Below are 9,874 nucleotides of genomic sequence, written 5' to 3'. Positions count from 1 at the left end.
ACTGTCTCTAGTGCAATCACATCCTTCCTATAATGCAGATTCCAGAACTGTATGCAATTCTCTAGCTGTGGCCTAACCAGCAATTTATACAGTTCCAGCATTACCTCCCTACTCTTATATTCTATGCCTTGGTTAATAAAAGCAAGTACCTCAATTGCCTTCTTAACCACCTTATCTACCTGTCCCACTACCTTAAGGGACCAGTGAATATGCACACCAAGGTCCCTCTGATCCTCAGTACTTCCCAGGGTCCTACCATTCATCGTGTATTCCCATGCCTTGTTTGTCCTGTGCATCACCTCACACTTATCCGGATTAAATTCTATTTGCCACTGATCAGTCCATCTGACCAGCCCATCTATATCCTCCTGTAATCTATGGCTATCCTCCTCACTATTTACCACCCCACCAATTTTCGTGTCATCCGCGAACTTACTGATCAACCCTCCTACATTCAAGTCTAAATCGTTTATATATACCACAAACAGCAAGGGACCCAACACTGATTCCTGTGGAACCCCACTGGACACAGGCATCCAGTCACAAAAACACCCCTCACCCCTCGACCATCACCCTTTGCTTCCTGCTACTCAGCCAATTCTGGAACCAATTTCCCAAATTGCCTTGGATCCCATGGGCTCTTTCTTTCATTATCAGTCTCCCATGCGGGACCTTATCAAAAGCCTTGCTGAAGCCCAAGTGGTGCTATACAGAAGGAATGCTATACTGATGGATGTGCAGCCTTTTGGATGAGACCCTGTTTACCTCTTAAGCAGACATAAAATATCCTGTAGCACTATTTACATAAGGACAGAAGAATTCCCTCAGATGTCCTGCTCAATATTTATCCATGAATGAACAGCACTTAAAACAGATTATTATCACATTACTGTTTGTGGTACCTTGCTCTGAGAAACTTATTTGCCATATTTCCTAAGGCAAAACAGTTCCTACACTTCAGATGTAAGTCATTGGTTATGCTTTACTTTGAAGTATCCTGAGATTATAAGAGGCGCTCTATAAATTGCAAGTAATTCTTTCTTTCAACCTTCACATACACTGTTCCTAGAAAGTAAGAGTGCCATATGCAATGCATTGTAGGGGTATTGATACATTGTCCCTCATTTAAGTGCCATAGAATGCACTGAATGATATTAGGGCAGACATAATCGATGCCTTCATTAATTCCAGCAGGAAAATCACAGAGATGGTAAGAATCCGGTGGAATGGCTCCCAAAGAATTCTCCACACCCATCAGCTGGTGTTACAACTGGGAGCTATTATAAACCCAGCTGAAAATCTTGCTCTTCCAGTGCATAATATTGAGCATTCTGCACATTGGGCATTTTATACATCACATCACTGTGTAATACAGGGATCTTTTTCTAGATGTGCAACAGTGCTGCAGCAGGAGTTGAAATTATTGATCCTTATTTAGAGGCAGTGGGGAAATTTTTGGTGCCTGTACGTGTCTATATTAAAAAAGACAATTAAAATTTTAAAACTTTCTTTCTCTCTGTATTCTCTAGATATGTGGTGGAATAACACCTGTCCCTGCTTGACAGCTTCTTTCTCCAATTGCCTCCTTCTTCTGTCCTGAGGATGATAATTTGATAATTCAGGTTGGTGCTTGATTCACTGGCACCATTCCATATTGTTGCTAAATATGTGAGAGTCTGGACAATGGGACAAGTGCGAAGATGGGCGGGTACAAAAATTCATGCTGCCAGCCAATGTGCTGGTTTGCTGGCTCCATCCTGCCCCTGGGCCATGTTTCCCAGAGGCAGGATTGAAGGCAGCAGGGCTACCCACCTGCAAGCATTTGTTACTCAATTAAGTGTAAATAAAGGTTTATTAATGCCAATTGTCAGAGGCTGACTGGAATTTTCCAGGTAAGGACGGCAGATTTCCATCCCTAAAGGACATTAGTGAACCAGATGGAGTTTTACAACAATTGACAATGGTTTCATGATCATCATTAGTCTTTTAATTCCAGATTTTTATTGAATTTGAATTTCACCATCTGCTGTGGTAGGATTTGAACCCAGATCATTACCCTGAGTCTCCGAAATACTAGTCCAGTGACAATACCACTATCTCACCCCAGCTGCTTTTCAGCACACCAGTCAAAAGGAGTCTACAAATGACAGACCAGTAACATCATCTCTCTCTCCCTGTTGTTCTCTCTCAAGCTCAGAGCCCTATCTCTGTTAAATTGTGGAATCCATCACAGCAATAGAGAATTTAAATCGAAAGGAACCTCAGGTGCAAAGGCAGCAACTTTTGGAAAAGACAGATTATGGTTTAAAAGAGACTGTCTCCAGAAATTGCAGTTTACCTTGGCCTCAACCCCACTGGAATTTCAAGACTATTGTGGACAAAACTGCCTTAGCCATGAACAATAGCGGAAGACTCACAAACAGTGAACTCTATTTTTTTCTATTGCTGAATCTTAATTTGGCCAGAAATTAACATCCTCTACTACATAACTTATATTTTGCATGCTTTGGTGTGTGTTTGTGTGTGTTACAAAGGTCAGGATGTGTGTTTACCTTTTTAATATTTTATATCTTTAACTGTGTGGGTTTTTAGCGCAATAAAAACGAACCCATTTGTGTCTAAATTCATGAAAGCCTGTTGACTGAGTTATTTCTAATCAGCATGCAGATGGTTAAGTACAGACATTAAATTAATATCTTCATCCTTATAAATTACAAAAAAACCCTGTTATGATCAATCAAGGCATGGGAGAGAAAGGCCAAGTCCTGACATGTGTCCTCACCGATCATAACAAGATGTATTTGCGACAAGTAGATTAATAAGGAGGCGGTTAAACAGGTTTTTCCCTCTTGTTAGTTCTCTAAAAACCCCTGCAGGCCCAATCTGGCAGATTTATCCTCCTGGACTGGGCTAACTTGTTCAGCAGTGGTGTTACCATGCCACTCTTTGTGGTGGACATTGAAGCCCCCTACCCAGGGTACATTCTGGTCCCTTGCTAAGCTCAATGCTTCCTCCAAGTGAGGTTCAACAAGGAGGGCTACTGATTAATCAGCTTAGGGAAGGCGGTAGGTGATAATCTGCAGGAGATCGCCTTGTCAATGCATTTTTCCTACTGCTAATTGGCCTATAATTTCCAGTTTTCTCTCTTCCTCTTTTCAAAAGTAGCAGGGTTATGTCTGCTGCCTTCCAATCCCTGGGAACTGTTCTGAAATCTAAGGAGTTCTGGAGGATCAAAACCAATGCATCCACTATCACAGCAACTACCTCCTTTAAAACCCAGGATGCAGGTCATTAGGCCCAGATGAATTATTGCATTTCGTCCTAGTCATTTCTCCTGTATTAGTTCTCTAAGTGTAGTGATTTCTTTAAGCTTCTCATTGTCACTGGACCCTTGGTTCATTGCAATTCCCTGAATGTTTTTTCATCATCTACCATGAATAACAATACAAGGGCTGGATTTTTCTGACTCTTTGGAGATGAGGTTGGAGGCTGGGATGCCAGAAAATTGTTGGATGGCTCCCTGACACATGTCTGGTGCACTTATGGGGAGGCGGTGGCATAGTGATATTGTCATGGGCTAATAATCCAGACACCCAGGGAAATAATCTGTGGACCCAGGTTTGAATGTCACCACATCAGTTGGTGAAATTTGAATTCAATAAAAATCTGGAATTAAAAGTCTAATGATGACCATCTAACCATTGTCAATTGTCATAAAAACGCCCTTTTGGGGAGGAAATCTGCTGTCCTTACCTGGTCTGGTCTATATGTGACTGCAGACCCACAGCATGCCTTCTGAGCAAGGGCAATTAGGCCTTCCGAACAAGGCCAATCCCATAATTGGAACATTGCCTAGCCAGCGATACCCACATCCTTTGAAATAATAAAAAGAAGGTCCCTTCTGGGGGCTATCCTGGGGGAGGAATGGGACCAGGCTGGTTGTCTGCTCCATGGAGATGGCAGCCAATTAAGGTCATACTTAGAGCCCCTTTTGCACTGCACTGGTATTTTACTGATGCAGGAGCAGCCCTCAGCCAATCGAGGCTGCAGTTCAGTGGGAGGCCAGTTGACAATTGAAGGCAGTGTCTCCAGCACCAATGACATGCCACAGGGATGAAAGGCTACAGCCTCTTTTATGAATAGACCTACAGAGGAGTTTCACCTCTAACCCAATGGCCATTTCGGCTTTAAGTCCATTTAATTTATAACTTCAGTGCAGGCAGCCCTCCACAGTTCCCAACTGTTCCAGTGGGGCTACTAGCCTGAATAGCTGCAGCTCCTTGGATTACACCTGCAATATCAAGATCCTGTTTGATGTACTTAATAGGATAGTGTGCTCCAGCGCAAAGTATTTGTTTAATGTCTCTTCCATTTCCTTATTCCCCATTCTAATTTCACCTGTGTTTGCATTTATTGAACCCAAATTTACTTTAACTAATCACAAATATTGCTGAAAAGTGAGACACGTTGTCAAAGCTTTTCATCTTGCACTCATCAGGACAAATGCAAGAATTCCAAACTTCAAATGATCACAACAATTTACCACAGGAGAAAAGGATGCTGATTATTTGGCAAGTCAACTCTGATTGGCCGAGGCTTGGCCATGAAGAAAGGAACAGGGCTCCCCAAGCTCAAAAAAGCAAGGGTTGGACATATTCCTTTTGTTTGCAGAAAACAGGGCACTGAGTATGAATGTATGTCATTTCTAGCAAGCATAAATATGCCAGGTTATGAGCTCAACTGATTATCTTAAGTTAGTTGTTAGTGTAGTTATTAGCATACTCAGGATTGTTCAAAAAGTGTTGCCCAATCTTGAAATCACATCTAACAATAGGTATTTTGCTTTGGGTTTTGCAAGCACAGGCTGGTTGAGTACAGTCTGTACATTGCCAATTATGAGCAGCTGAAGGAACATGCTGCTTGATTTGATCAGCCAATTGCTGGCATGTAAGCCTACATATCTGGAGTTGCACCAGCACTGAAATTCATACATGATGTTGCTTAATCATGTGGTATGCAGAACATTTTTTGGGCTGACAGCAGCAACAGGTTAGTGAAAAATGCCACATGCATAGCCATGCATGGTAGCAGCATGAAATGGCTTGCTTAACTCGTTCAAAATTTTGAGATACTTTGTTTTTCCTGAATAATCTGAGGTGGACTGGGCACCTTTCAGGTCTGAAAGTAGTGGCCTTTGTCCCATTTGTGAGTTTGTGTGATGCACAGTGAACAATGATTTGATCAGGATATCTACTGTCCAACAGGATAGATTTGATGCACTCTGTTTCCGTGTCAAGCTTGTAAGGTGAGAAAATGGCTAGAGTCCCATCTACAAGATTGCTGATAAAGCCAATCTTATAGTGTGTGGAGTTATATGAATCCCAATGTGTACATTAGCTGGTGAAGGTAGGCTTATGGTAGACAGTAGTGGAGAACCCATTAGCAGATTTCACAACTACCACTTTGAGGAAAAGGAACAAGTTAGACTGCTCCATCACAAAAGTGAATTTGAGCGCGGGTTGGAACATGTTGAGGTGTGTAAGGAAATCTTTTGATTTTGATGGATTAAGCTCTGATCTCCTATCCTGTGCGTATTTCCAATATATAGATGACACATTCATAATCTCCAAATTTGCAGCCAGGGAGTCATCACAACCATTGGAACTCTTAGTTGCAACTGCAGAGAACAGAATCTAAACCCTTGACTATACTGTATCCAATTCCTATACCTCCACTTGAATAACTTCCTACGTCATGGTGCTATAAAATGAGTTTCACCATCCAAGCGGGAGAGAGTGGATCCCACTTAATAACTCTGAGCTGAAGTTCCTCAAGCTGCAGAGACTTCATGAGAATATGGTTGTCCGGGTTCTCTACAAACTCCCACATGCTGCAGTTGCAGCACACCGCTTTCTCAGCTATGTTTGTCTAACCTATTTACTGATTTATTTGTTTGATTAGTTAATTAGCTATTTATTTAATCTATTATTTTAGTTTTCTTAATTAGTTGGTTTATCTAGTTTAAGTTACTGATTTAATGAAGTTGCGATAGAAAATTACAGTTTCTTAGCTTAGAGACAAAAGAAAAACTCTCACCAGCTTCTAAAGATTAAAAAGAATAAAAACCTGTACATCCTTCTCACTTTGTTTCAAATTCCCACTGCACTAAATTTCCAGCTTAAGCACTTTGTTAACAAAGCACTCAGTTCTATTATCACTTTGTGCTCCACCTTGTGTGCGGTAGCAAATATTGTTTACAGTAGTTTCTCACTTAATGTTGTAGTTGCACTTCTGAAAAGTGCAACTTTAAGTGAAACAACTTTAAGTGAATCAGATTTTCACATTATAACCAAGGTAAATGCTGTAATTACGTTCAGTAGGACCTTTCTCATTAGAACAAAAATTAAAGAAATGATACCCTATAAGTTGAAATACAGTGCATTCTGAAATTCCTATATTCATAAAAGAAATAATTTTTCTTAGACAAAGTCAATTTTAAAATATAAAAGAAATATGTTAACTCTATCGACTTACCTCCTGCTCCTGTCTCTTTCCCACTCCCCCACTCTCTCCTGCTCACCCACTCTATGTTGCTTCACAACTCTTTCCTGCTTCTCCAGTCTCTCCTGCTCACCAACTTTCTCCCACCCACTAACCCTCTCCAGCTCACCAACCCTTTCCTGCTCCCCGACTCTCTCCCGCTCCCTGACCCTCTCCCTCTCACTGACTCTCTTCCACTTGCCAGCTCCCTCCAGCTTACCGACTCTCTCCCACTCCCCCACTCTCTCCAACTCACCCACTCTCTCCCATTTACTGACTCCCTCCCGCTCACCAACTCTATCACTCCCCCACTCTCTCCTATTCACTGACTCTCTCCCACTCATCGACTCTCTCCTGCTTCCCGACTCTCTCCCACTCCCCTATTCTCTCCCTCTCCAGACTCTCTCCAGCTCACCAATTCTCTCCCACTCCCCCCATTCTCTCCCACTCACTGACTCTTTCCTGCTCACTGACTCTCTCTATCACTCCCCCCACTCTCTCCCACTCACTGACTCTTTCCTGCTCACTGACTCTCTCTATCACTTCCCCATTCTCTCCCATTTACTGACTCCCTCCCGCTCATCCACTCTCTCCCACTTCCCGACCCTCTCCCACTCACCGACTCTCCCACTTCCCCACTCTCTCCAACTCACCAACCTCTCCTGCTATCTGACCCTTTCCCACTCCCTGACTCTCTCCAGCTCCCCACCTCTCCAACTCGTCAATTCCTATTTCTGAACCCTGGCTGTAAGCAAGAGTTCAGGAGAGGGGCGATGAAAGGGAGGGAGCGAGTGAGGGAGCAAGAGGAGAAGAGTTGGGGAGGGAAATGGCAGTGGGAGAGTTAAGGAGAGAAGCAGCGAGCAGGAGAGATTCAGGGAGAAATGCAGTGAGTGGGAAGGTCAGGGAGGGAAGGGGTGAGCGGAGTGTCAGGGAGGGAACCAACAAACTGGAGGGCCAGAGAGGAGGCTTCACACAGCAGAGAGTCATGGAAAGTAACAGCAAGCAGAAGGAAGTCAGGAACAGGAGAGGCTGCTCCAAAATGGCACTAGTCAGGTCATGCAGAATGATACTAAAGCAGAAGTTCTGATGCTAAGTCCATGTACCTGCCCCATTATATCCACGACTCTGAAGCAAAATGAGGCTGAATGAAGCAACTTAAAACAGGGAGTTACTATATGTATTTGGGGCCTATGACTTACACAGAAACTAATTGCTAACTCAGCTTCCTGTTGCAGTAATTTACACCTATTCAGACAAATGTTTTCAGCTAATTGACGGTTAACTACCCGTTATAAGCAATTGTTGTTAACTAGGTAATTTAACTAGTTTGCAGTTTCTTTTAAAGGTTACAAAGTTCTAAGGCAAATTCTAAGTGTTAAGCTAAGTTTCAGAATGAGAAATAGTGAGAATTCTATTTGTATCAAATCCCTGATATTGGTACTATGTTAATGAAGCATTCAGTTCTGTGATCACTCTGTGTGGTAGTAAATAACGTTTACTTATATAAGGCTTATAACCTATCCATTAATTATTGCTAATATGAGGCAGTATTATCAAGTTGGAAGAGCTTGCTTTAGTGAATCACAGAGAAATGTAGGGTGGAATCTTCTTTTCTTGGCAGGTGTCTCACTCATTGCCTGAAAAAGCGATGAGACATCCATGTTAACTCTGATGGGCAGATGATACAGCGGGCTGTGTCATTTGCCCATCAGGCAGTTAAATGGACAGCGACGGGACCCCGGATTACAACTTCCTGCCTGCCAAGAACTGCTGGCTAATCAGAGACCGGCAGCTCTTGCACTCAGCAGTGCCACAGAGAAGACTGTGTCTGCTGCCAGAACAAGACCTAACCCTACCCTTCACCTGCTCCCCCCACCTCACCACCCGCCGTCCACTCCACAATTGTAGGGTCGCCAACCCTCCAGGACTGGTCTGGAGTCTCCAGGAACTGAAATTTAATCTCCAGGACACTATTGTGAGCAAACCTTGCAGAAAAATCATAGCAGCATTAAATAAGTTAGATTTTTAAATTTTTCTTGGAACATGTCTGTTATTAGTTATAACAATATGGGACATGGGAAGAAAGGCTGTTTGACAGACAGTTAAGAAATCATCCAATTGGGTCAGGAAGGGTCTTCTCACATTCTAATTGGCCATGGGAAGAGGGTGCCATGAGGGTTAATGGCGTGAGTCTTGTGGGGCAGCTGGAGGTAGGAGGTCAAGTTCTGAAACCTCCAGGATTAGATACAACCATAGTTTGCAACCCTAACCCTTGCTCTTCCACCAACCCCGCCCCTTCCTGAATCTCAGGATCGTTGAGTAACTCAGTAAAAAGATAAATGCTGTTAGGGCCATGGGCGGGGGGGGGGGTCTTGCAGGGTGAGGATCACGGAAAGGGGTGCATGGGGTCAGCAGCAAGGTCAGGGGATTGGCTGTCAGTGGCCACCATTCCCTGCCCCATGTCCATGCCCTCGATCATGCACAGAGTAGTGCAGATTGAGGGACCAAGCCCGCTCCATCTGACATGCAGCCTGCGCAATTTTACCAGTCACACAAATTGCATGTCGGCCGGCCCACCTGGAGCAGGGATAATTGCAGAGGAGGCAGAAGAGGCCCTTAAGTGGTTGTTAGTTGCCCACTTAAGGGACTCAAGTGGAGCAAGGTGGGAAGGTCAACCATGGGTCTTTCCACCCAGAACTTACTCCCAGCAGAGGCAGGAGAACATTGGGTATTGGTCACAACACCAACCCATCAATTTTGAGGCCTGCCCACCTCCTTCTTCACCTCCTGCAGGGGCAGAAAATTCTGGCTGTCATTTTTTTTTAGCTACTGAACTATGTCTCCAGAAGACTTCAGTCTTTGGAAGCAATACACACAAATGTATTTTATGAATGATGAAGTATATTACTAATAATCATATAATAAAGTTATCTACTTACGGAAAGCATTCTTCTCCCACCTTCTCAAGTGAACAAGGAAATAAAAATATTATACTTTCCAAAACAAACTCAGCGATGTCGGATTAAACTATGGCGCTCTGCTTCTGTCTGTGTCTTGCATCTGTTTTCTACTTAGTGAAAGATCTGAAAAAGGTTTGATGGTGTCTGAGGAGAGAGAAACATTTAAACATTCGAGTTAACAATTCAGGATTGTGACTTTTCACCAGAACTGGAGAATGTTAGAAATTTAATAGGTTTTGAGCAGTGAAGGGGCAGGGGAGTGGGAAAAAGAACAAAATGGAAGGTCTGTGATAGGTTGGAGGGCAGGAAAGAATAAATGGCAATCAGGTTCACGGTGCAAGATTGAAGAGTGGCAATAGACCTAATAGAGAAAC

Source organism: Carcharodon carcharias, chromosome 3 (genome assembly GCF_017639515.1).
Source record: "Carcharodon carcharias isolate sCarCar2 chromosome 3, sCarCar2.pri, whole genome shotgun sequence".
NCBI classification, from domain to species: Eukaryota; Metazoa; Chordata; class Chondrichthyes; order Lamniformes; family Lamnidae; genus Carcharodon; species Carcharodon carcharias.
The sequence above is the reverse complement of the archived record's forward strand: the minus strand, read 5'-3'. Positions refer to the sequence as shown.